This window comes from Zingiber officinale, chromosome 1B (assembly GCF_018446385.1).
Source record: "Zingiber officinale cultivar Zhangliang chromosome 1B, Zo_v1.1, whole genome shotgun sequence".
Taxonomy (NCBI): Eukaryota; Viridiplantae; Streptophyta; class Magnoliopsida; order Zingiberales; family Zingiberaceae; genus Zingiber; species Zingiber officinale.
This window is the reverse complement of record NC_055986.1, coordinates 29427557-29450414: the sequence shown is the minus strand read 5'-3', so window position 1 is coordinate 29450414 and position 22858 is coordinate 29427557. Positions and strand designations below refer to the sequence as shown.

The 22858-nt window shown below is 35.3% G+C and overlaps 6 non-coding genes across 6 annotated transcripts; all 6 read right to left on the bottom strand.

Moving 5' to 3' along the window:
- Window positions 1–15492: 15492 nt before the first annotated feature.
- LOC121993190 lies at window positions 15493–15611 on the bottom strand. The gene has a single exon (XR_006115108.1). It is a non-coding gene; the product is annotated as a U5 spliceosomal RNA (small nuclear RNA).
- A 3163-nt stretch (window positions 15612–18774) lies between these two features.
- LOC121993011 lies at window positions 18775–18890 on the bottom strand. Its single transcript, XR_006115046.1, has one exon. It is a non-coding gene; the product is annotated as a U5 spliceosomal RNA (small nuclear RNA).
- A 550-nt stretch (window positions 18891–19440) lies between these two features.
- Window positions 19441–19557, bottom strand: LOC121993107. The gene has a single exon (XR_006115073.1). It is a non-coding gene; the product is annotated as a U5 spliceosomal RNA (small nuclear RNA).
- Window positions 19558–20078: 521 nt separating this feature from the next.
- Window positions 20079–20196, bottom strand: LOC121995302. The gene has a single exon (XR_006115856.1). It is a non-coding gene; the product is annotated as a U5 spliceosomal RNA (small nuclear RNA).
- A 519-nt stretch (window positions 20197–20715) lies between these two features.
- LOC121993096 lies at window positions 20716–20835 on the bottom strand. Its single transcript, XR_006115070.1, has one exon. It is a non-coding gene; the product is annotated as a U5 spliceosomal RNA (small nuclear RNA).
- Window positions 20836–21334: 499 nt separating this feature from the next.
- LOC121993202 lies at window positions 21335–21451 on the bottom strand. The gene has a single exon (XR_006115112.1). It is a non-coding gene; the product is annotated as a U5 spliceosomal RNA (small nuclear RNA).
- Between the last annotated feature and the right edge of the window lie 1407 nt (window positions 21452–22858).

The window sequence follows — 22858 nt, the reverse complement described above, 5'->3', positions numbered from 1 at the left end:
CCTTAATCACATGTGAAGGCTAGATCTTCTCTTTGGAGTAAAGGTACAACATTTAAAAAGGGTATCTTTAAGCATCAGTTCAGATTTAGTAGCAATTGGCATGGGTTTAGTAAATTTTAAATTAGTTCACATTTCCGCACCTTATAATATAGCTTAGCACAGCATAATGTGACGGTCCGGCCTCGCAGCCTAGTCAGTAGGAGGCGGGTCATTACAGAGTGGTATCAGAGCCAAGTTCCATACTTCCTACACACATATCAGCATTGAACTCGCAGCTTCCAAGTAAGAACATCTCTCACTGTATTTATGCTTCTTGTTTTCATGTTTAGAGATAACTAAAGCATGTTTATTTATGATAGTATCTAACATGATAACAATAGTTATGTAATTATGATTGTATTAATTATGTATGTCCTCTATGTCTCTAGAAATAGCACGAGGATGCCCAGCTAGAAGGGCACCTGCTACTGAGCCCCAGCAAGAGGCAGGCAGTTCAGTGCCTCCCCCAGACCTTACAGCAGTAGTGGCTCAGTTACAACTGCAGCTAGCTGAACAGCAATAAGAGATAGCCACTTTAAGGGCTAATCAGCAGAACACCCCCACTGTCACCCCAGAACCTAACTTAGCAACTCCAGTAGTTATAGAGGTTCCACCAGTCCAGCCTGCAGCACCAGTAGCCCCAGCAGCCGGGGTAAGGAGAGAAGCCTATCTGATCCAGTGGCAGAAAATTAAGCCAGAGAACTTCTCAGGCACCAGTGAACCATGGGATGCTCAGGCCTGGTTCAAAACACTGGAGAGTACGATGGAGCTTCTGGACAGGCCAGAACATGAGAAGGTGAAGTGCGCCTCTTTCTGCCTAATAGGAGATGCACGCATGTGGTGGGAGAGAATTAGAGCGAAGTGCCCAGTAAACCAGATGACATGGGCTGACTTCGAGAAAGAATTCTTTGAGGAGTTCTTTCACATACAGGTCACAAACCGTCACTACGACGAGTTCACTGAATTCCACCAGGGCAACCTTTCAGTTGAGGAGGCCGTGAAGAAATTCAACAGGCTGGCTCGTCTGTGTCCCGAATTAGTCAGCACTGAAAAGGAAAGGGTCAGACTGATGCTTAAAATGTTGAGGATGGACATAGCACTGAATGTAGCCAGTGGCGTTCATAGGCCACAAACCACAGAAGAACTAGTAAGTAGTGCTCTCATCACGGAGCATTACCAGAATAGCATCAAGCAGCAGAAGCAATCCTTCTCAGAGTCCAAAGGTCTAGGAGATTCGGGTACTCAGAAATACCAGGGCCACAACTCCCATGGCTCTAACTGGAAAGGGAACTCCAGCAACAAACGCAAATCAGGGAGTTACCCAAAAGGAGGACCAGCCAGTAAACAACCTAGTTATCCCAAATGTGCTACTTGTGGGAAATTCCACCCTGGAGTTTGTTGTAAGGGCACACGAGGATGCTTTGAGTGTGGACAGGAAGGGCATATGGCTAAGCAGTGCCCAAACAAGACTAGTCTTCCTCAACCACAGCCGATTCAGTACGGAGGCCAGCCAGCTCAGTTACATCATATGCAGGCCGCTTTAGATGGTCCACATATCAGCCAGGGCAGACTAGAAGCCCCCTCAACCACGACGAACGCGAGGATCTACTCACTCACCAGAGAGGACGTAGCAAATGCCTCGATAATTGTTTCGAGTCAGATCAGTATTTTACAGCAAAGTACAACTGTCTTATTCGATACTGGGGCAACCCATTCTTATATATCCAGGGTATTTGCCGAAAAGATAGCGATACCTCCAGAGGTACTCAGTGGTCAGTTTTTGACAACACTACCTTCAGGAGAAATTATGGCATCCATGCACTGGCTCAGAGCAGTGCCAGTCATTATTTCAGACAAAGAACTCTTTTGTGATCTGATAGTGCTAGACATGAATGATTATGATGTCATTTTTGGAATGGACTTCCTGATCAGATACGGTGCCTCTATAGAGTGCCGTAAACAGAAAGTCGTATTCCAACCTGAAGCAGAACTACAGTTCGAGTACATCGGAGAACCAAAGAGAAAGGCCAGGAAGTTTCTCTCAGCTCTAAAAGCACAGAAATTAATGGATTCAAGATGTACAGAATTCCTAGCACATGTATTCAATACCAGTCAAAACAAGGACCCACAGCTAGAAGGGGTCCGAGTTGTATGTGACTACCCAGCAGTCTTCCCTGAAGAGTTACCCGGCCTAGCACCAGACAGGGAGATTGAATTCGAGATAGAACTCATTCCCGGTACGAATCCTATCTCCAAAGCGCCCTACCGCATGGCTCCAGCAGAACTGAAGGAACTTCATGAGCAACTACAGGAGCTGCTTGACAAGGGCTTCATACGTCCTAGTCACTCACCATGGGGAGCGCCTGTATTGTTCGTGAAGAAGAAAGATGGGAGCATGCGCCTGTGTATAGACTACCGGGCACTGAACCAAGTCACAATCAAGAACAGGTATCCTCTTCCCAGAATAGATGACATGTTCGATCAGCTAAAGGGAGCAGCAGTGTTCTCTAAGATAGATCTCAGATCAGGTTATCATCAGGTGAAAGTTAAAGAAGGGGATATACCCAAGACAGCATTCAGGACTAGATACGGACACTACGAGTTCGTAGTCATGCCCTTTGGCGTGACAAATGCTCCAGCTACTTTCATGGACCTCATGAATAGAGTATTCAGGGACTACCTAGATAGATTTGTTATTGTGTTTATCGATGACATTCTTATCTATTCAGGAACTCAGGAAGAAAAAATAGAGCACCTGAGAATAGTATTGCAGACCCTTTAGCAGAACTAGCTGTACGCCAAGTTCACGAAATATGAATTTTGGTTAGATCAGGTGTCCTTCCTGTAAGACCGTTGAATTCGATAGAGGGGGGGGGGTGAATATTGATTCAAAAATCTCGAGTTAAAACGCAGCGGAAAAGTAAAGAAGTAAAGAGATGAACACTGTTGATTTTTACTTCGTTCGGAGCCTGTAACGACTCCTACTCGAAGGCCCGTACTCCTTGAGTACTTTCGTTGGGCAATTCACTAGCAATTCGGATAATTACAATTTACGTACAAATATTGCTAATGAAAAAGAAAGAAAACAAAGCTAACCGACAAACAATGAATTAAAAAGAGAGCCGGAGTGAGTCGTCGGAGCTTTGTGAACGTTGTTGGAGCGCAGAGCAGCAGAGTGATTGGACTCAGAGTTCTCAGAAGACTGATATGTTGAAGCTCCTGCCTGGGGCTTCTTTTATATGCTGCTCCGGGCGCCTGGATCCCTTCCGGGTGCCTGGAATGTGACGTAACACTCCCAACCAGCATGCTCCAAGTGTCAACGTCGTCCTAGGGATAAAACTTGCCTCCGGGCGCCCGGATCCCTTCCGGGCGCCCGGACCCCTCTTCTCCAGAAAGTCCTTCTCCTGCAAGAAAAGGTTAGTCCGAGGCAAATGTACCCTACAGCAAAGATTGTTAGCACAGTTTTATAGATAAGCAAAGTATGACTTAGATTCCGTCTTTCCGAGACCGGAATCTAGTCACGATCTCGACTTAGATATCCGAAATGGATCTAAGCCGGATCGACGCCTAATGTTCCCTTCCCGGGAACGCGTCCTCGCAGTCACTCCCCTCCAGTGACTTACCTCACTTACCTACCAGACGTCCGGTCTGCCCTTCGACCCATCTGGACTTCTCGCCAGCTATCCGGTCAGCCCGTCGACCTAGCTGGACTTCTCGCCAAGCGTCCGGTCAGCCCGTCGACCCGCTTGGACTTCTCGCCAGCTATCCGGTCAGCCCGTCGACCTGGTTGGCCAAGCGTCCGGTCAGCCCGTCGACCCGCTTGGACTTCTCGCCAGCTATCCGATCAGCCCATTGACCTAGCTGGACTTCGTGCCAGACATCCGGTCAGCCCGTCGACCTGTCTGGACTTCTCCTGCACACTCGATCAAAGTGTCAGACAACAACACAATTAACTTAACCTATTTGTCATTCATCAAAATCTGGGTTAGACCGTTAGTGCTACCCGCACCAACAATCTCCCCCTTTTTGATGGAATGACAACCTGGTTAAGTTAGTGAAAGCATATGTACGAAACAACATGCATTTATGTGGTTTTAAAGTTAGTTTGTGTTTTCAAATTGGTTTAGCTAACTTAACCACCTAACCCTTCTCCCCCTTTGGCATTCATCAAAAAAAATAAGGGTAAACAATCATAGTGTAGAGTTACTTAAAACAATAACACTTAATCTTGAAAAATAACTGAGTTTGGTTCAAGATTCAAGGACAAAAGTACAATTTTTAAATCTAAGAAAAGATCAAGTTGACTGGGGGGAGTATAAAGATTTGAAAACTTTTAAGTTTAATTTTCAAACATAAGTGTATAAGGTCTAAATTTCAAGATTAAATTTTCAAAACAAGTTTCAACTTTGAAACGCTTTTCAAACATAAGTTTTCAAAACCAAAATTTCAAAACTAAGTTTGAAAAATCTATTTTTCCAAAAACTGATTTATTTTTCAACATTAAGGTTGTAAATGATTTAATTTAAAACATAAGTTTTGACAATGATTTAAGTTTGAAAAATCTAACTTTCATAATTTTCAACACTGAGTTTTTGCAAATCAAATTTCAGTTTACAAATATTGATTTTGAACTTTACTTTTAGTTTTCAAAGGAGTTTGGTAGAACTAATTTTGATAAAGTAAAATAATTAAATTTAATTTTCAAAATCAAAATTTTAAAGTTCAAAAGTACTAGTTTCAAAACCATGGTTTAAAATACTTGAAAAGTTCAGTTTTCAAAAGACTAAGTAAAAAGAATAAAAAGTTTGTGATTTAAAACAAACAATTTTGAGTTGATTTAAAAAAAATTTCACAATTTTAAGCAAGTTGATTTTGAAGATTGATTTTTAAACTTTGATTTTCAAAATTAAGGAAAATGATTTTGAGAAGCTTAGTTTGTAAACTTAAGTTTTGAAAAATCTAATTTCAACAATTTTCAAAACTAAGTTAAATTTAATTTTCAAAATCAATTTTCAATAAAAAGTAAAACCCAATTCTTAACAACAACTTAGTTTTATAAGAGTTAGTTTTCAAATGTAGGTTTAAGAAATTTTTAAGAAAACATTTTTCAAACAAAATTTAAAATATTTTATATAAAGGGAAATTTTTAATTAATTCCTCCCCCTAAACCTGACATAAAATTTGAAAATATTTGCTAAAAATATTCAAAGTAGATATTTATTATTTATTTTTTTATTTTTTTAAAATGGGGTAGATTTTTTTTTTTTTTTTTAAAAAATAGCACTTAAGGAGATAATTAAAAAGTAAACCCCCCCTCAATTTGATACTCCTTTAATTTAATAATCCTCCTTATTTATTACTCCCCCTTAATATAATGCTAAGGTTTGAGTGTGTTAAATTTCAAGCCCTAACACATTTATCTACCTAAGTGTTCTAAGGGATTTGGTAACACTTATATTATTTACATATTTATCTCTGTATCCTTGATATAATTGTTTATTTGAGTTTGATTAATCAATAATTAATATTAGATTCAGGTGGTTGAGCTTCAGTTTAAGGTTTAATAAGATAAACTTTATTAAATCAAAAACAGTTGGCCATTATCAATAATTTATTGATTAATTTTTACATGATTTAATAATTTAATATTTATTTAAAATGAGTTAACCTTTGTATTAATTAATTGAATTGGTTAATAAAAGTATTAGTTATAATTCGATTTTTTCATTTACTTCCTTTTAATTTGGATTAACTTAGTTTAAAGTTAGTAGTGATTTGAAGTACAATTTATTAAAGTTATTAAACATAGTTAAAGTTCAATTTGAATTAATAGTTTATAAGGATAACTTATGATTTAATTTATAGTGAAATTAGGATTTTGATTAATGTTAAAATTAAGATTTATTGAGTTAAATTAAGAATTAATTAACTATTTGGTGTAAGTTAATATTTTTAAGTTCTTATTTCAATTATTCACTTATTAAGTATTTAACTTAGTTTATAATCTTAAGTTAATCAAATTTTAATTATTTGTTAACAACATATTTCAATGTAATTTTGAATTTAATTATTTAATGTTATTTAGTTTTAAGTTTATTCTTAAAATAGTTTTTGAAGGCAATTTAAGTTTGATTTTAATTGTAAATTATGTTTAAGTCTTAAACCTAAATTAACTTTAAAGTTTTAATGTTAAGTTTTAACTTTAATTTTAAAGTTAAAATAATGTTTGAGGTTACAATAATGTTTAATGTTAAAAATATGCCTAAAGTCTAAATCATAATTTTTAATAGTTTTTTTTTATTATTATTATTAAAGTGAAAAGTAATTTTTTTGAGAATTTTTAGAATGATTTTTTTTTTTTAAAAGAATTTCTTAAAATATTTTTTTTTTAAATAAGTTTTAAAAATTTTTAAAAGAATTTTTAAAATAAGTTTTAAAAGTTTTTTTTTTTTTTTAAAGAATTTTTAAAATAATTTTTTAAAATAAGTTTTAAAAGTTTTTAAAAGAATTTTTAAAATAATTTTCAAAATAAGTTTTAAAAGTTTTTAAAAGAATTTTTAAAATAATTTTTTTTAAAAAATAAGTTTTAAAAGTTTTTAAAAGAATTTTTTAAAATAATTTTTTAAAATAAGTTTTAAAAGTTTTTTAAAAGAATTTTTAAAATAATTTTTTAAAATAAGTTTTAAAAGTTTTTAAAAGAATTTTTTAAAATAATTTTTTAAAATAAGTTTTAAAAGTTTTTTAAAAGAATTTTTAAAATAATTTTTTAAAATAAGTTTTAAAAGTTTTTAAAAGAATTTTTAAAATAATTTTTTAAAATAAGTTTTAAAATTTTTTAAAATAATTTTTAAAATAAGTTTTAAGAGTTTTTAAAAGAATTTTAAAATAAATTTTTAAAATAAGTTTTAAAAGTTTTTAAAATAATTTTTTTTTAAAAATAATTTTTTAAAATAAGTTTTAAAAGTTTTTTTTTTTTTAAAATAATTTTTTAAAATAAGTTTTAAAAGTTTTTAAAAGAATTTTTAAAATAATTTTTTAAAATAAGTTTTAAAAGTTTTAAAAAGAATTTTTAAAAGAATTTTTGAAATAAGTTTTAAAAGAACTTTTAAAAGAGTTTTTAAAATAATTTTTAGGTTAAGATAATTTAAGTTTAATTTTTAAAATAAATTTGTAAGTAAAAGAAAATTAAATTTAATTTTTAAAATAAAATTTTAAATTAAAGAAAATGTTATTTTAATTTAATTTAATTTAATTAATTTAATTAATTTAATTAATTTCTTTTAGGTCCTTAGTCATCTCACCTGATCTATATTTTCAATCAGGGAATCCTATAATTTTGTGAGATGAATTAGATTTAATTATAGGGTTTGATTTAACTTGTGTTAGATTCAGGTTTAGCTTTGGTATCAACAAATAGGCATTCTTCGGATAAACTTCTAAGCTTGGCGAGTCACTTGGACGTCATTAGAAGTAACCAACCTTTCGAAGTTTTCTGAATAGTCCTATCCATGGAGCTTAGTATTAAACCTTGGTCTCACTAGTTAGGTTCTGTTTAAGGGTAGCTTCGGTCAGTTCCACTTGGCCAAATGCACCAGATCGAAGCCATATCTTTCTAGACATGCGATGCCCAAGCTTCCCTAACGTATTATCATCCAAAAACTTTACCCGTACCGTGATTCAAGTTAAACTGGGTCCCTTTTTAACTAATCCTAATTACCCTGCCGGGTTAGTTTATTTGGGTTACCCTGTCGGGTAATATATTTTTGGAGGTGCCAACTATTCTGGAGTCTCCCCTTAAATTATTGATTTTTATTTTTAAGATTTCTTGTATAATTAGAGTTGGTTTTAGTTAATTTTTAATGTTTAATTTGTAATTTAAATTTAAGTTTTTAATTTTGAATTAATTAAATTGGTCAAATTATCTTTCTTTAAAAGAGTATATTTAACATTTAAATTTTCTTTCAATTTCAATTTCAATTTTATTGGGTTAATTGAATTATCTTTCTTTAATAGCTTATTTTTAAAGTTTAGGTTTTTATTTATTTTTGAGTTAATTAAATTGTTTGAATTATATTTCTTTAAAGGTTTATCTTTTAATTTTTTATTAATTGTTAATTTTAATTTTTCTAGATTATTTTTGTTTAATATGTTATCTTTAACATTTAATTTTAAGTTTGTTAACTTTCGTTTTGATTTTATCAAAGTATTTGATTTTATCCTTATATTTTCTTTACCTTTTAAGTTGATATAATTAGTGGAATTTATTAAATAAGTCTTATCATTAAAATTTAATTTTTTGTTAATTAAATTATCTTGAGTTTGGATAGAATTTTCCAGATTGATATTGTCTAGATTATTAAATAATTTATTAATTATGTCTAGATTAATATTGACCTTGTCATCCTTTTTGTTCGAATTTTCAAATTTGTTTAGGTTTAAATTCGAATTTTTAGATTTATTGATTATTTTTAGATTTTCTGTATTTTCTAAATTAATTATATTTATTTTCTCAGAAAATATCCTAGGAGTATTTTCTATATTTTCTGAATTAATTATATTTATTTTATCAGAAAATATCCTAGGGGTATTTTCGCAAGTATTGTCATGTATACTATTTTCACATATACTTTCAGACATATCCAAATTAACATGCACATATTTTAAACTACTACTAGCAAGGGTGTTTTGGTAATTATTACTAACCTTGAGCGCAACCCCTAATTCAGCAGGCTTCTCCGTTGGATCTGACTCGAGTCCGGATTCGACTTTAACTTGATCTTCTAGCTCCATTGGCGTCTCGTGAAGCTTGATCAACTGGGTCCATAGCTCATATGCATTCTTGTATTTTTCTAGTCTGCATATAATATTGTTAGGTAAAATATTATAAATAATTTTACTTACGTTTTTATTCAGCTCCGAGTTCTGAGAAGGTTTTTTCAATATTAGCATATAATCGATATCTACGCTTCCTAAGAAGCATTCCATTCTTCGCCTCCAGTAGTTGAAATCTTCATCGTACGGTGGTGGTTCATTAGGGTTCCATCCTTCTTGAAAAGACATTTCTTGCACACAATGAAACAAAGACAAAATCCCAAGACTTGGTCTTGGATTAGCAGTGATGGAAAAAAAATAATATTTCACTACTATTTTTTTTTTAAATAATAAAATATTATTAAAATATTAATAAAAAATATTATCTCAAATTTTTGAAAATGTAATATTTTGTCGATACTAAATAATAGTGAAAAGATGACGATGTATTTTTTAAAACCAGTTTTGGAGGGAAAAAACGAAAGGCGTAAGGTTTTATTTTAAAAACGAACGATATATAATTTTTCTTTAAAAAGACCCCCTCTTTGTCTGATTGGTGGTTGCACCAAATCAGAGCGGTACCTGCTCTGATACCACTTGTAAGACCGTTGAATTCGATAGAGAGGGGGTGAATATCGATTCGAAAATCTCGAGTTAAAACGCAGCGGAAAAGTAAAGAAGTAAAGAGATGATTTACTTGGTTCGGAGCCTGTGACGACTCCTACTCGAAGGCCCGTACTCCTTGAGTACTTTCGTTGGGCAATTCACTAGCAATTCGGATAATTACAATTTACGTACAAATATTGCTAATGAAAAAGAAAGAAAACAAAGCTAACCGACAAACAATGAATTAAAAAGAGAGCCGGAGTGAGTCGTCGGAGCTTTGTGAACGTTGTTGGAGCGCAGAGCAGCAGAGTGATTGGACTCAGAGTTCTCAGAAGACTGATATGTTGAAGCTCCTGCCTGGGGCTTCTTTTATATGCTGCTCCGGGCGCCTGGATCCCTTCTGGGCGCCTGGAATGTGACGTAACACTCCCAACCAGCATGCTCCAAGTGTCAACGTCGTCCTGGGGATAAAACTTGCCTCCGGGCGCCCGGACCCCTCTTCTCCAGAAAGTCCTTCTCCTACAAGAAAAGGTTAGTCCAAGGCAAATGTACCCTGCAGCAAAAATTGTTAGCACAGTTTTATAGATAAGCAAAGTATGACTTAGATTCCGTCTTTCCGAGACCGGAATCTAGTCAATATCTCGACTTAGATATCCGAAATGGATCTAAGCCGGATCGACGCCTAATGTTCCCTTCTCGGGAACGCGTCCTCGCAGTCACTCCCCTCCAGTGACTTACCTCACTTACCTGCTAGACGTCGGCCCTTACCCGTCTGGACTTCTGCCCGGCTATCCGGCCGACCGACTTCTGGCGTCCGGTCGGCCCGTCGACCCGCTTGGACTCTCGCCACTATCCGGTCAGCCCGTCGACCTTGGACTTCTCTCAAGCGTCCGGTCGGCCGATCGGCCGACTTCTCGCCAGCTATCCGGTCAGCCCGTCGACCTAGCTGGACTTCGTGCCAGATATCCGGTCAGCCCGTCGACCTGTCTGGACTTCTCCTGCACACTCGATCAAAGTGTTAGACAACAACACAACTAACTTAACCTATTTATCATTCATCAAAACCTGGGTTAGACCGTTAGTGCTACCCGCACCAACACTTCCTGGGTCATATCATCTCAAAGGATGGTATCATGGTAGACCCCAGTAAGATAGAAGCTGTGAGTAATTGGAAAAGACCCAAGAACGCCAGTGAAGTCAGAAGCTTTCTGGGATTAGCAGGTTATTACAGGAAGTTTGTAGAGGATTTCTCCAGAATAGCCTCCCCACTGACAGCTCTTACCAGAAATAATAGAAAATTTCAGTGGACAGAGACTGTGAGAACAACTTCAACGAACTAAAAAGGAGATTGACCAGTGCACCCATTTTGACTCTACCAGAAAACACAGACAGCTTTGATATTTATAGTGACACCTCTAAATTGGGACTAGGAGCAGTACTGATGCAAATGGTAAGGTGATCGCCTACGCCTCCAGACAACTCAAGGATTATGAGAAGAACTATCCTACTCATGATCTTGAGCTTGCAGCAGTGGTGTTCGCTCGCAAAATTTGGAGACATTACTTGTATGAAGCTCAGAGCAGAGTATATACAAATCATCAGAGCCTGAAGTACTTCTTCACTCAGAAAGATCTGAATATGCGACAGCGCAGATGGCTAGAGCTGGTCAAAGACTATGATATAGACATCCTCTACCACCCAGGAAAAGCTAATAAGGTGGCAGACGCACTTAGCAGAAAGTCCAGTGCTACCTTACTATCCCTAGCAGCCCTGTCACCATCGCTACAGAAGGAGATCACAGATTTCAGTCTCGAACTCATAGTGGGACAGCTCTCTACGATGACATTAGAGTCTACCCTGCTTGGTGACATCCAGACAGCTCAGGAACAGGATCCTGAAACCCAGAAGAGGCTCGCTACCTCAGTCACTATTAGAGAGCGCACATAAGATGGTACTAAGCCTGGGCCCAAAGAAAAAGAAGAAGAAAGAAAAAAAAAAAGAAGAAGAAAGTAAAAGTGAAATTAAAATATTAATTTCAAGTATAAAGCTATAAGTAAATGAAACAGTTACCACCTATGTTTAGAATCAACAGAAGTTTAGTTCTCTTAATTCTAAGCTTACAGCATGAGTTTCATTACTTTTCTTATCAGTTTAGTGAGCATGTTTAGTTTTATTTCCAGTATTCAGCTTTATTCTGGTATATCATGAGTATGTAGTTTATTTGAGTACTTTGCTATTAGATGAGTACATGTAGCTTTTCTTTTAGCATTTCAGTTTCAGTATCGTTTGCGTTTTTATGCACTTCGAGTTTTTGTGAGATAGTTTAGTACTTACGAAGCATTTCGCTTATAGATTTATTTTTCCTCCTACTGCAGATAAAGGAAAAGCTAAAGTATGAATGGAAGGCGACAAGGTCGTGGTGATGAAGGTGTGTGATGACTGGACTATGGAGAGATCCAGAGTTTGCTAGCAAATTTTCAGGACCTACCTGTTTAGAGTTTCAGTTTATGTTTTTAGTTTTCTTCTTAAATGCTATTATGAAGTTGAGATTATAATGGAGTTTAATTCGTATTTGTAGCTTGATATGTCCTACTGTTGAAGTTATGTTTGGTTACTATTTCTAGAATAGCTTTCTTTTAGTTATAGTGTGTATTATTACTGTGTGGTTGTGAAAATATATGTTCCAGCCGCCTGTGGCTGAGTATAGATTGTTTGTATTGTTGATTTGGTCACCGGTACAGGGGAGACTCTGTCAAAATTTTTCGGTAGGAATTCCTTTAGGGCCGTGATAAATCTAAGTGTTGCTAATAATAGCATAAGTGACACTAGTAAGTAGAATAGTAGTTAGGTAACGGTCGCCCTTAGTGAGTAGTAGTAAGAAGGGTGGTCGTTACAGTTCGAATCCTGGGGGAGGCAAAAATCCACTGCCAGCCTTTTTATTGTAACGACCCAACCCATTTGGCAGCCCATTTGGCGGCCCATTTGGCGACCCTCGGGTCGTCGACCGTCGACCGTCGGTCGTGCCATTACTCACTAGGACTTTCCACCCCTGGCAGTGGATTTTTGCCTCTCCTAGGATTCGAACTCTAAACCTCCAGGCTTAAGTATTAGAGTTTATGAATCCTGGTAACCAAGTGAGATGATCTCACTTGGTTACCAGGATTCATAAACTCTAATACTTAAGCCTAGAGGTTTAGAGTTCGAATCCTGGGAGAGGCAAAAATCCACTGCCAGGGGTGGAAAGTCCTAGTGAGTAATGACACGGCCGACAGTCGACGACTCGAGGGTCACCAAATGGGCCACCAAATGGGCCGCCAAATGGGTCGAGTTGTTACAATAACTCACTTGGTTACCAGGATTCATAAACTCTAATACTTAAGCCTGGAGGTTTAGAGTTTGAATCCTGGGGGAGGCAAAAATCCACTGCCAGGGGTGGAAAGTCCTAGTGTGTAACGACACGGCCGACGGTCGACGGTCGACGACCCGAGGGTCGCCAAATGGGCTGCCAAATGGGTCGGGTCGTTACATTTTATAGCTTATAGACTTCACGATCTTCTGCCGTATTCCTCTTATTATCTCGGACGTCGTGTGGGCGACGATCTACCGAGACGAGAATCCACCCAAGACTCCTTCTGCTCCTTGCAAATTTCGGCCACCAAGAATCTCCTAGAGATGAAGGTCTTCGACCACCAACCAAGCTCCAAGGGATGCTAAGAAACAAAGCCTCCTTTCTCTACTTCTTCTCCAAGAAAAATCCGGCCACCAAGGGTCTCCTAGAGAGTTGATGCCGCCAACCAAGGAAGAAGAAAAGGGGAAGAAGAAGAAGAGAGGGAGGGCCGGCCACCACAAGGAATAGAAGAGAGGAATACTAGATATATATTGTTATAAGGTGAGACACCTCTACCCTCTCTTTTATATTCCTTGGTCTTGAAAAATAAGGAAAGTTTTAATAAAAACTTCATTATTTTCTTTGCCATAGAAAGGAAAATTTAATTGATAAAAAAAATTCCTTTTCTCTATCAATGTGGTCGGCCACCTCAATTCCTCCAAACAAGGAAATATTTAAACACAAAATTAAAACTTCCTAATTTGTTTCCGGAAATAAAAATTTATCTTTAAAAATTTCCTTCATGGTTGGTTATAAAAGGAAACTTTTATAAATTAAAATTTCTCTATTAAAACATGTGGATGATTTACAAAAAGGAAAGTTTTCTCTAAAATTAAAATCTTCCTTTTAACTACAAATAAGAAAAGATATCAAATCTTTCTCTTAATCTTTTGTAGAAAGCTAAAAAAGGAAAGATTTAATTTTAAAACTCTCTTTTAAAATCATGAGGATGATTACAAAAAAGAAAAGTTTTAACAAAAATTAAAATCTTCCTTTTAACTACAAATAAGGAAAGATATCAAACATTTCTCTTAATCTTTTGTAAAAAACTATAAAAAGAAAGATTTAAATTTTAAACTCTCTTTTAAAACCACGGCTTCCACATAAGAAAAGATTTTAAAAATAAAATCCTTTTAATTTATTTTAGTCGGCCACCTAAGCTTGGGTTCAAGCTAGGGTCGGCCACCAATGCACCTTGGTTTGGCCGACCCTAGCTTGGGCTCCAAGCTAGGCTTAGCCGGCCACCTTAAGGTGGGTAAGAAGGTGGGTATGGGTGGATATAAGATGCTATAAATAAGAGACTACGACAGGGACCGAGAGGAGGAATTGGTTTTGATCTCTCGATGAACTTGAGCTTCCCGTGTTCATCTCGAACACCCAACTCGAGTTCATCAATAATATTTCATTCCACTAAAGAGTTATTATTGAATTACCGCACCAATCCCATATTACTATATGGGCTCCTTCTTATCATGAGTGTGTTAGTCTCCCTGTGTTTAAGATATAAAATGTCCACTAATTAAATGAGTTACTGACAACTCACTTAATTAATATCTAGCTCCAAGAGTAGTACCACTCAACCTTATCGTCATGTCGAACTAAGTCCACCTGTAGGGTTTACATGACAATCTTTATGAGCTCCTCTTGGGGACATCATCAACCTAGATTACTAGGACACAGTTTCATACTATAATCAACAACACACCATATAAATAATACCATTTCCCAACTTATCAGACCTATTGATTTATCGAACTAAATCGCACCCTTTGATAAATTAAAGAAATGAATATTGAGTATATGTGCTTGTTATTATATCATGATTAAGAGCACACACTTCCATAATAACAAAGGTCTTGTTCTTTTATGCGGTCAGTATAAAAAGAACTTACCTTAAATGGACCTGCTCAATACACTCAGAGTGTACTAGTATAATTTTATAGTTAAGATAAACTAATACCAAATTACACTACGACTATTCCAATGATTTTTTCCTTTCCATCTTAGTCATGAGCTACTGTTTATAATTTATAAGGAATTGATAACATGATCTTCTATATGTGACACCACACACCATGTTATCTACAATATAAATTAATTGAACAACTACACTTAACATATAAATGTAGACATTTAACCAATGTGATTTTTTATTTTAAAATAAATATTTACAAAAAACTAGGCTTTTAGTATACACTCTAATAGAATTAATCATTGGTACCAACTGCACTAACAACTGATTGATTATTGAGAAAAATTCAGAATAATACACCGTGGTTGAGTCTTGAACTTTAGATCCCTGATTGATACATTTGTGGAAATTACTAATAAAACTTAAAATTATTTTTGGTGTGAAAAAAATAAAAATATTAACATAATTTCATTTTAGACTTTACCAAAATTAGTTAGTAAGGGAGCAGATTCTTAATAAAATTGTAAATTATCATAATAGTCAATGTACTTTCCAAATATATCCTAATAATAAGTGTAAACTTTTATAAGACCAAAAATATATAAATTATTACATAATAATAATAATAAAAATAATAAATAAATAAAATTAAATAATATATGGGACATTATAGTGATTACAACTAACATAATTAACTTAAAATTATTAGGAACAAATTTAACATACAATTTGTTAGAGCTCCTTAGTAAAAAGAGTCCTTTCAAAAATTAATGTATGCCATTTTTAGTGGAAAGCACATGGTATTCTTTAGTAAAAGACAAAAGAATAATTCACTTTGTGTCTATCAAAAAGCATGTTTTATTATGAAGCAAGCATGAACCTGTTAGCAATTTCGAGCCGTAAAAACCGCTTTTTGCGTTGCGAAAACCTCGAAGCTAGCAACGGATCCGTGTGAAGATAAATAAAAATTCATGTACATGTTTGTCTACACTAGATCTACCATTGATCTATATGAAAAGAGCATTAACCTTGTAGCGATGCCCTTCGCTTATCCCGCTCGTTCAAAAGGTTGTCGGATCTCGTAGAGTGTCAAGTGTACACTCCTCTACACGTATCCACACGGACAAAAAGGTGGAGAGAACCACTTAGAATGTGCTAGCACCCTTGAGTAGCTCGGCAATGGAGGAGCGGGAGAGAAGAAGAAGAGAGGAAGAAGATGAAGCCTTGAATTCACACCCCTTAAATTCACTTAATGTGGCCAACCACTCTTGAGAGGTTTTAAACCTCCATGTAATACCAAGAGTCATGGCTCTTGGTCTCCCTCATGAGGTGGCATACATTGATGTAGCCATAATGATGTGGAACACCATCATTGGCCGACCCATGCCAAGTCACAAATGAGGTGGTATTTGGTCAAGTCAAACTTGACCCTTCATCTTCCCTCTCAAGTCAAGTCAAACTTGACCTCTTATCTCCCATGGTTGATCAAATCTAACCTTTGATTCAAATCAATTTAATTTAATGAATCTAAATTCATTGGTTTAAATTGACTCAATGAATCATAGTCTAAACTAGACTCATTCAACACATGAATCAAATTGAGTCCAACTCAATTAGTCTAATTTGGATTACTCTTAATCCAATTCAGTTCATCACATGAACCTAATCCTCTTGGTCCATCATATGGACATAATCTCCATCTAATTGCCCTTTGTGTGCGACCCTATAGGTTCTTGTAACGTTGGCAATGCTCCTAAACCCATTTAGAAATATAAGTAATGAGCGGTATCTAGCAACACATCATTACTACCCAAGTTACAAGAATGTTGAGATCCAACATCATCTTTGTGACTACTAATTGTGACTCTCACAATATATGAAAATGTCCTTCTATCCTTGACATCTAGATTGATTAAATTGAGGCATAGACCATGTCATCCTCTAATCAATCTATGTCTTGAACTCCAAGTAGACTCACCCTAATCAAATAAGCTCAATATCTTATATTGACTTATTTGGGCATGGCCATGCACTTAGTGATCTCGCTCTATCAAAAATCATGATGTCACTCCCGTCATATAGGAGGGATAGATCCCATCTACATCACTCACATCCCTCCACATAATTTGTTGCATACCCAGTAGTCGTCTTTATAGTCCACCCATTTACGGGTGACGTTTGACGAAGCCAAAGTATGCAACTTCTTATGTAGGGAACCATGGTAACTTCAGGTCCAAGGACTGATAGTCATACTAATAGTCACATGAGAAAGTATATGACACTCATATAATGATCCATGATACTTTCTCATGGCGGGTCATTCAGTATACATTCTCCAATGCATACTCCTATGTCAACTTGATATCTAATATTCATGACTTGTGAGATCAAGTCATCGAGTTGACCTACATGCTAGTCTCATCGTATTAACATTGTCCCTGAATGTTAATACTTGACTAGGAATAATTAAGAGTAGTGTTCTCTATATCATCTCACTATCAATTCAACCAATCGATTGATATAGATAAGAACCTTCTACTCAAGGATGCTATTATACTTAGTTATTTGGCAACAATACAAGTAAGTATAATAACCATAAAGAAATGCCTTTATAAATACAGGAATATAATACATCGAGTACATACAACAATTATCACATGATTGGCTCTAGAACTCTCACTAACAGAACCAATTTATAATGTCTTCTATAGGAAGCTCACAAGCACAAGCAATGTGGAACTAAACATTAGCCAAATTAATCACCCCTCAAACGCCGAACATTCCCTCTCTTCACATCCTCCTTCCTTACCCAGCGCTAGGCTCCATAAACCCTCTTCTCTTCCATTGTGATACAATGTAATGGCAAAAGATTAGATAGACTCATGTAACGAGAGTTTGAAACTCTAACAGAGTATATCATACAACCAAGATATTTGAACCACCCATGATGCTGACTCATGAAATCAAAACTCTTACAAACTATATCATACAACCACAATATTTGAACCACACTCATGATGTTGAGTCGTCCACCACACTCTATCTATACTTTCTAAATATATCCTAATAGTAAATATAATTCCAAATATATCCTAAAAATCAATGTAAACTTCTATATATGACCAGCAATAAATAAATTATTAAAAATAATTTTAAAATGAGATAAAATTAAATATATGAAACATTATAACTCTTACAACTAAAATAATTAATTTAAAAATTGTTAGGAAAAAATTTAACTTACAATTTGTTAGTAAAAGGAGAAAGAATAATTCCCTTTATGCCTATCACACAACTGCATGTTTTATTATGAAGCAACCCTGAACCAATTTAAAATGTCCAAGTAGGAAATTCACCAAGCACCAGCAATGTGGGACTAAACGCTAGCCAAATTAATCACCCCTCAAACGTCAAATCTTCCCTCTGTTCGCATCCTCCTTCCTTACCTGAGCACAAATCTCCGTAAACCCTCTTCTCTTCCCTTGGAATATAAATACGATATTTGAACAACCCATGATGTTGACTCATGCAATCAATACTCTCACAAAGTATATCGTCACGATATTTGAACCACACTCATGATGCTTCGGTGTCCACCACACTTCGTTTCTAAATATATCCTAATAGTCAGTGTATTTTCCAAATATATCCTAATAATTAGTGTAAACTTCTATAGGACCAAAATATCTAATTTATTAAAAAAATATGAGATAAAATTAAATATATGAAACATTACAACTCTTACAACTAAAATAATTAATTTAAAAATTGATAGGAACAAATTTAACTTGCAATTTGTTAGGGCTCTTCAAAAATTAATGTATGAAAGAATAATTCACTCTATGCTTATCACACGTGCATGTTTTACTATCAAAATATATCCTAATAATCAATGTAAAGAGGACCAAAAATTTATAAATTATTAGGAAATTAAATGTATGAAACATTATAGCACTTACAACTAAAATAATTAATTTAAAAATTGTTAGGAACAAATTTAACTTGTAATTTGTTAGGGATCCTTTGAAAAAAAAGCCCTTTCAAAAATTATTATATGTTGTTTTAAGTGACAAGCACATGGTATTCTTTAGTAAAAGGCAAAAGAATAATTCACTCTGAGCTTATCACACAACTGCATGTTTTATTATGATGCAACCCTGAACTAATTTATAATGTCCTCTGTAGGAATCTCACCATGCACAAGTAATGTGGGACTAAACAGTAGCCAAATGAATCACCCCTCAAACGTTGAACCTTCCGTCTCTTTGCATCCTCCTTCATTTCCTATGCGCTAGGCTCCGTAAACCCTCTTCTCTTCCCTTGGGATACAGTGGAATGGTAAAAGATGAGATAGACTCATGCAACAAGAGTTCAAAACTCTCATAGAGTATATCATACAACCACGATATTTAAACCACCATGATGTTGACTCATGCAATCAAAACTCTCACGATATTTGAACCACACTCATGATGCTTAGTCATCCACCACACTACTTTCTAAATATATCCTAATAGTCAGTGTACTATCTAAATATATCCTAATAATCAATGTAAAGAGGACCAAAAATTTATAAATTATTAAATATTATGAGAAAATTAAATATATGAAATATTATAGCTCTTAAAACTAAAATAATTAATTTAAAAATTGTTAGGAAAAAATTTAACTTATAATTTGTAAGGTCACCTTTATAAAAGGAGCTCTTCAAAAATTAATGTATGTTGTTTTTTGTTACGAGCACACAGTATTCTTTAGTAAAAGGCGAAAGAATAATTCGCTCTGTGCTTATCACACAACTGCATGTTTGATTATGATGCAACCCTAAACTAATTTATAATGTCTTCTGCAGGAAGCTCAACAAGCACAAGCAATGTGGGACTAAACATTTGCCAAATTAATCACCCCTCAAACACCGAACATTCATTCTCTTCGCATCCTCCTTCCTTACCCCAGCACTAGGATCCGTAAACCCTCATCTCTTCCCTTGTGATAAAATGTAATAGTAAAAGATTCGACAGACACATATAACAAGAGTTCGAAACTCTCACTAAGTATATCATACAGTTACGATATTTGAACCACCCATGATGCTGACTCATGCAATCAAAACTCTTTCAAAGTATATCATACAACCACAATATTTGAACCACACTCATGATGTTAAGTCGTCCACCACACTCCATCTGTACCCTAATAATCAATGTAAAATAATAAAAAAAAATATGAAATAAAATTAAATATATAAAACATTATAGCTCTTAAAACTAAAATAATTAATTTAAAAATTGTTAGGAAAAAATTTACCTTATAATTTGTTAGGTCTCCTTTGTAAAAGGAGCTCTTTCAAAAATTAATGTATGTTATTTTTTGTGACAAACACACGGTATTCTTTAGTAAAAGGCGAAAGAATAATTCGCTCTGTGCTTATCACACAACTGCATGTTTTATTATGATGCAACCCTGAACTAATTTATAATGTCTTATGCAGGAAGCTCACCAAGCACAAGCAATGTGGGACTAAACATTTGCCAAATTAATGACCCCTCAAACACCGAACATTCACTCTCTTCGCATCCTCCTTCCTTACCCCAGCACTATGCTCCGTAAACCATCTTCTCTTCCCTTGTGATAAAATGTAATGGTAAAAGATTAGACAAACTCATATAACAAGAGTTCAAAACTCTCACTAAGTATATCATACAGTCACGATATTTGAACCACCCATGATGATGACTCATGCAATCAAAACTCTTTCAAAGTATATCATACAACCCTAATATTTGAACCACACTCATGATGTTGAGTCATCCACCACACTCCATCTGTACCCTAATTATCAATGTAAAATAATAATAAAATATGAGATAAAATTAAATATATAAAACATTATAGCTCTTACAACTAAAATAATTAATTTAAAAATTGTTAGGAAAAAATTTAACTTATAATTTGTTAGGTCTCCTTTGTAAAAGGAGCTCTTTCAAAAATTAATGTAGGTTGTTTTTTTGTGACAAGAACATGGTATTCTTTAGTAAAAGGCGAAAGAATAATTCACTTTGTTCCTATCACACAACTACATGTTTTATTATAAAGCAACCCTGAACCAATTTACAATCTCCTAGTAGGAAACTCACCAAGCAGGAGCAATGTGGCACTAAATGCTAGCCAAATTAATCACCCCTCAAACGTCGAACCTTCCCTCTCTTCGCATCCTCCTTCCTTACCTGAGCGAGGCTCCGTAAACTCTCTTCGCTTTCGTTGGGATACCACCACGATATTTGAACCACCCATGATGTTGACTCATGCTATCAATACTCTCACAAAGTATATCGTACAACCATGATATTTGCAGAACACTCATGATGCTTAGTTGTCCATCGCACTTCATCTATACTTTCAAAATATATCCTAATAGTCGGTGTACTTTCCAAATATATGCAAATAATTAGTGTAAACTTCTATACGACAAAAATATCTAATTTATTAAAAAAAAATATGAGATAAAATTAAATATATGACACATTATAACTCTTACAACTAAAATAATTAATTTAAAAATTGTTAGGGTAAAATTTAACTTGCAATTTGTCAGGTCTCTTCAAAAATTAATGTATGATGTTTTTAGTGAAAAGTACACGGTATTCTTTAAAAAAAGGTGAAAGAATAATTCGCTTTATGCTTATCACACAGCTGCATGTTTTATTATGATGCAACCCTGAACCAATTTATAATGTCCTCTGTAGGAAGCTCACCATGCACAAGCAATGTGGGACTAAACAGTTGCCAAATTAATCACCCCTCAAACGCTAAACCTTCCCTCTCTTTGCATCCTCCTTCATTTCCTGCGCGCTAGGCTCCGAAAACCCTCTTCTCTTCCCTTGGGATACAACGTAATGGTAAAAGATGAGACAGACTCATTTAATAAGAGTTCAAAACTCTCATAGAGTATATCATACAACAATGATATTTAAACCACCATGATGTTGACTCATGCAATCAAAACTCTCACAGAGTATATTGTACAACCCCGATATTTGAACCACACTCATGATACTTAGTCATCCACCACACTACTTTCTAAATATATCCAAATAGACAATGTTGTAAGATATCGTAAAATTAAATAATAAATATTATTGGATGAAAAATCTTATTAAATTTTTCAGGAATTTTTATAAATTTTTTGGTATTTAAATGGAATCTGTATGGCTCGTTTTGAGGGGATGAATCAGTGGTACTAAGCAGGGCCTGTTTGAAACACCATTTAAGTGGGAGTTGATGAAAGAGAAAACTTTGAGTTTAATTAAATTAAACCTAAGTATTTAATTAAGCCCTAATTCCCTATTCTTTCCTTTCTTTCCCCGATTTCCTCCTCCTTCATTCGAACTTTTCTCCCGATCCCCCTCTAGTGACCTCTCCTCGCCTGATCGTCGGCCGCTCACGAATTCACCACCGATGGAGGTCTTCTCCTCCAACAAGCCTCACCGTGGTGAAGCCCTCTTCAAGCCATCCTCTCCTTCCTCCATACCGTCAAACCATCACCGACGCTGCCCTATGTCGCGCTGCCAGCAGACGCTGCCCGACACTGTGATGCTTGACGGACACCGAGCCACAGCGTCATCGATCTCCGATCGCCTCGCCGTTGCCGGGATGGGAGGAGCTACCACCTTCTCTAGCATTCTTTGTGCGCGATCGTCGACGATTCGGTATCTATGGCACTGCGATGATTGTCTAAGTATGTTATTTTTGGAAATCTTGTAGATTCAAGGATTGTGGTTTATAGGTTTCCAATTGCGATGTTTCTCCTGTTTTGGACTAGGGGAAGGCATCGGAACAGCTCCTAGATGGAATTCCTTCGGGCAGATCACTGTCCTCTGCATTCTTACGGCCGAGTAAGGTTTCGGTTGAAGATTTGGGGGATGTTTGAGGTGAGTAGAGCTCTGTTGGTTAAGGATTTCAGTAAACTAATTTCTCTACAGCTAGGTTCTGGATTTATTTTTGGGAAGAAGTGGTGTAGGGATCTTGGTGGTATTCGGCAGGGGTTCTTGTGAGGTTGTGAGTATTGATCTGCTGCTACCTCTTAAGGTAAGTGATGTAGA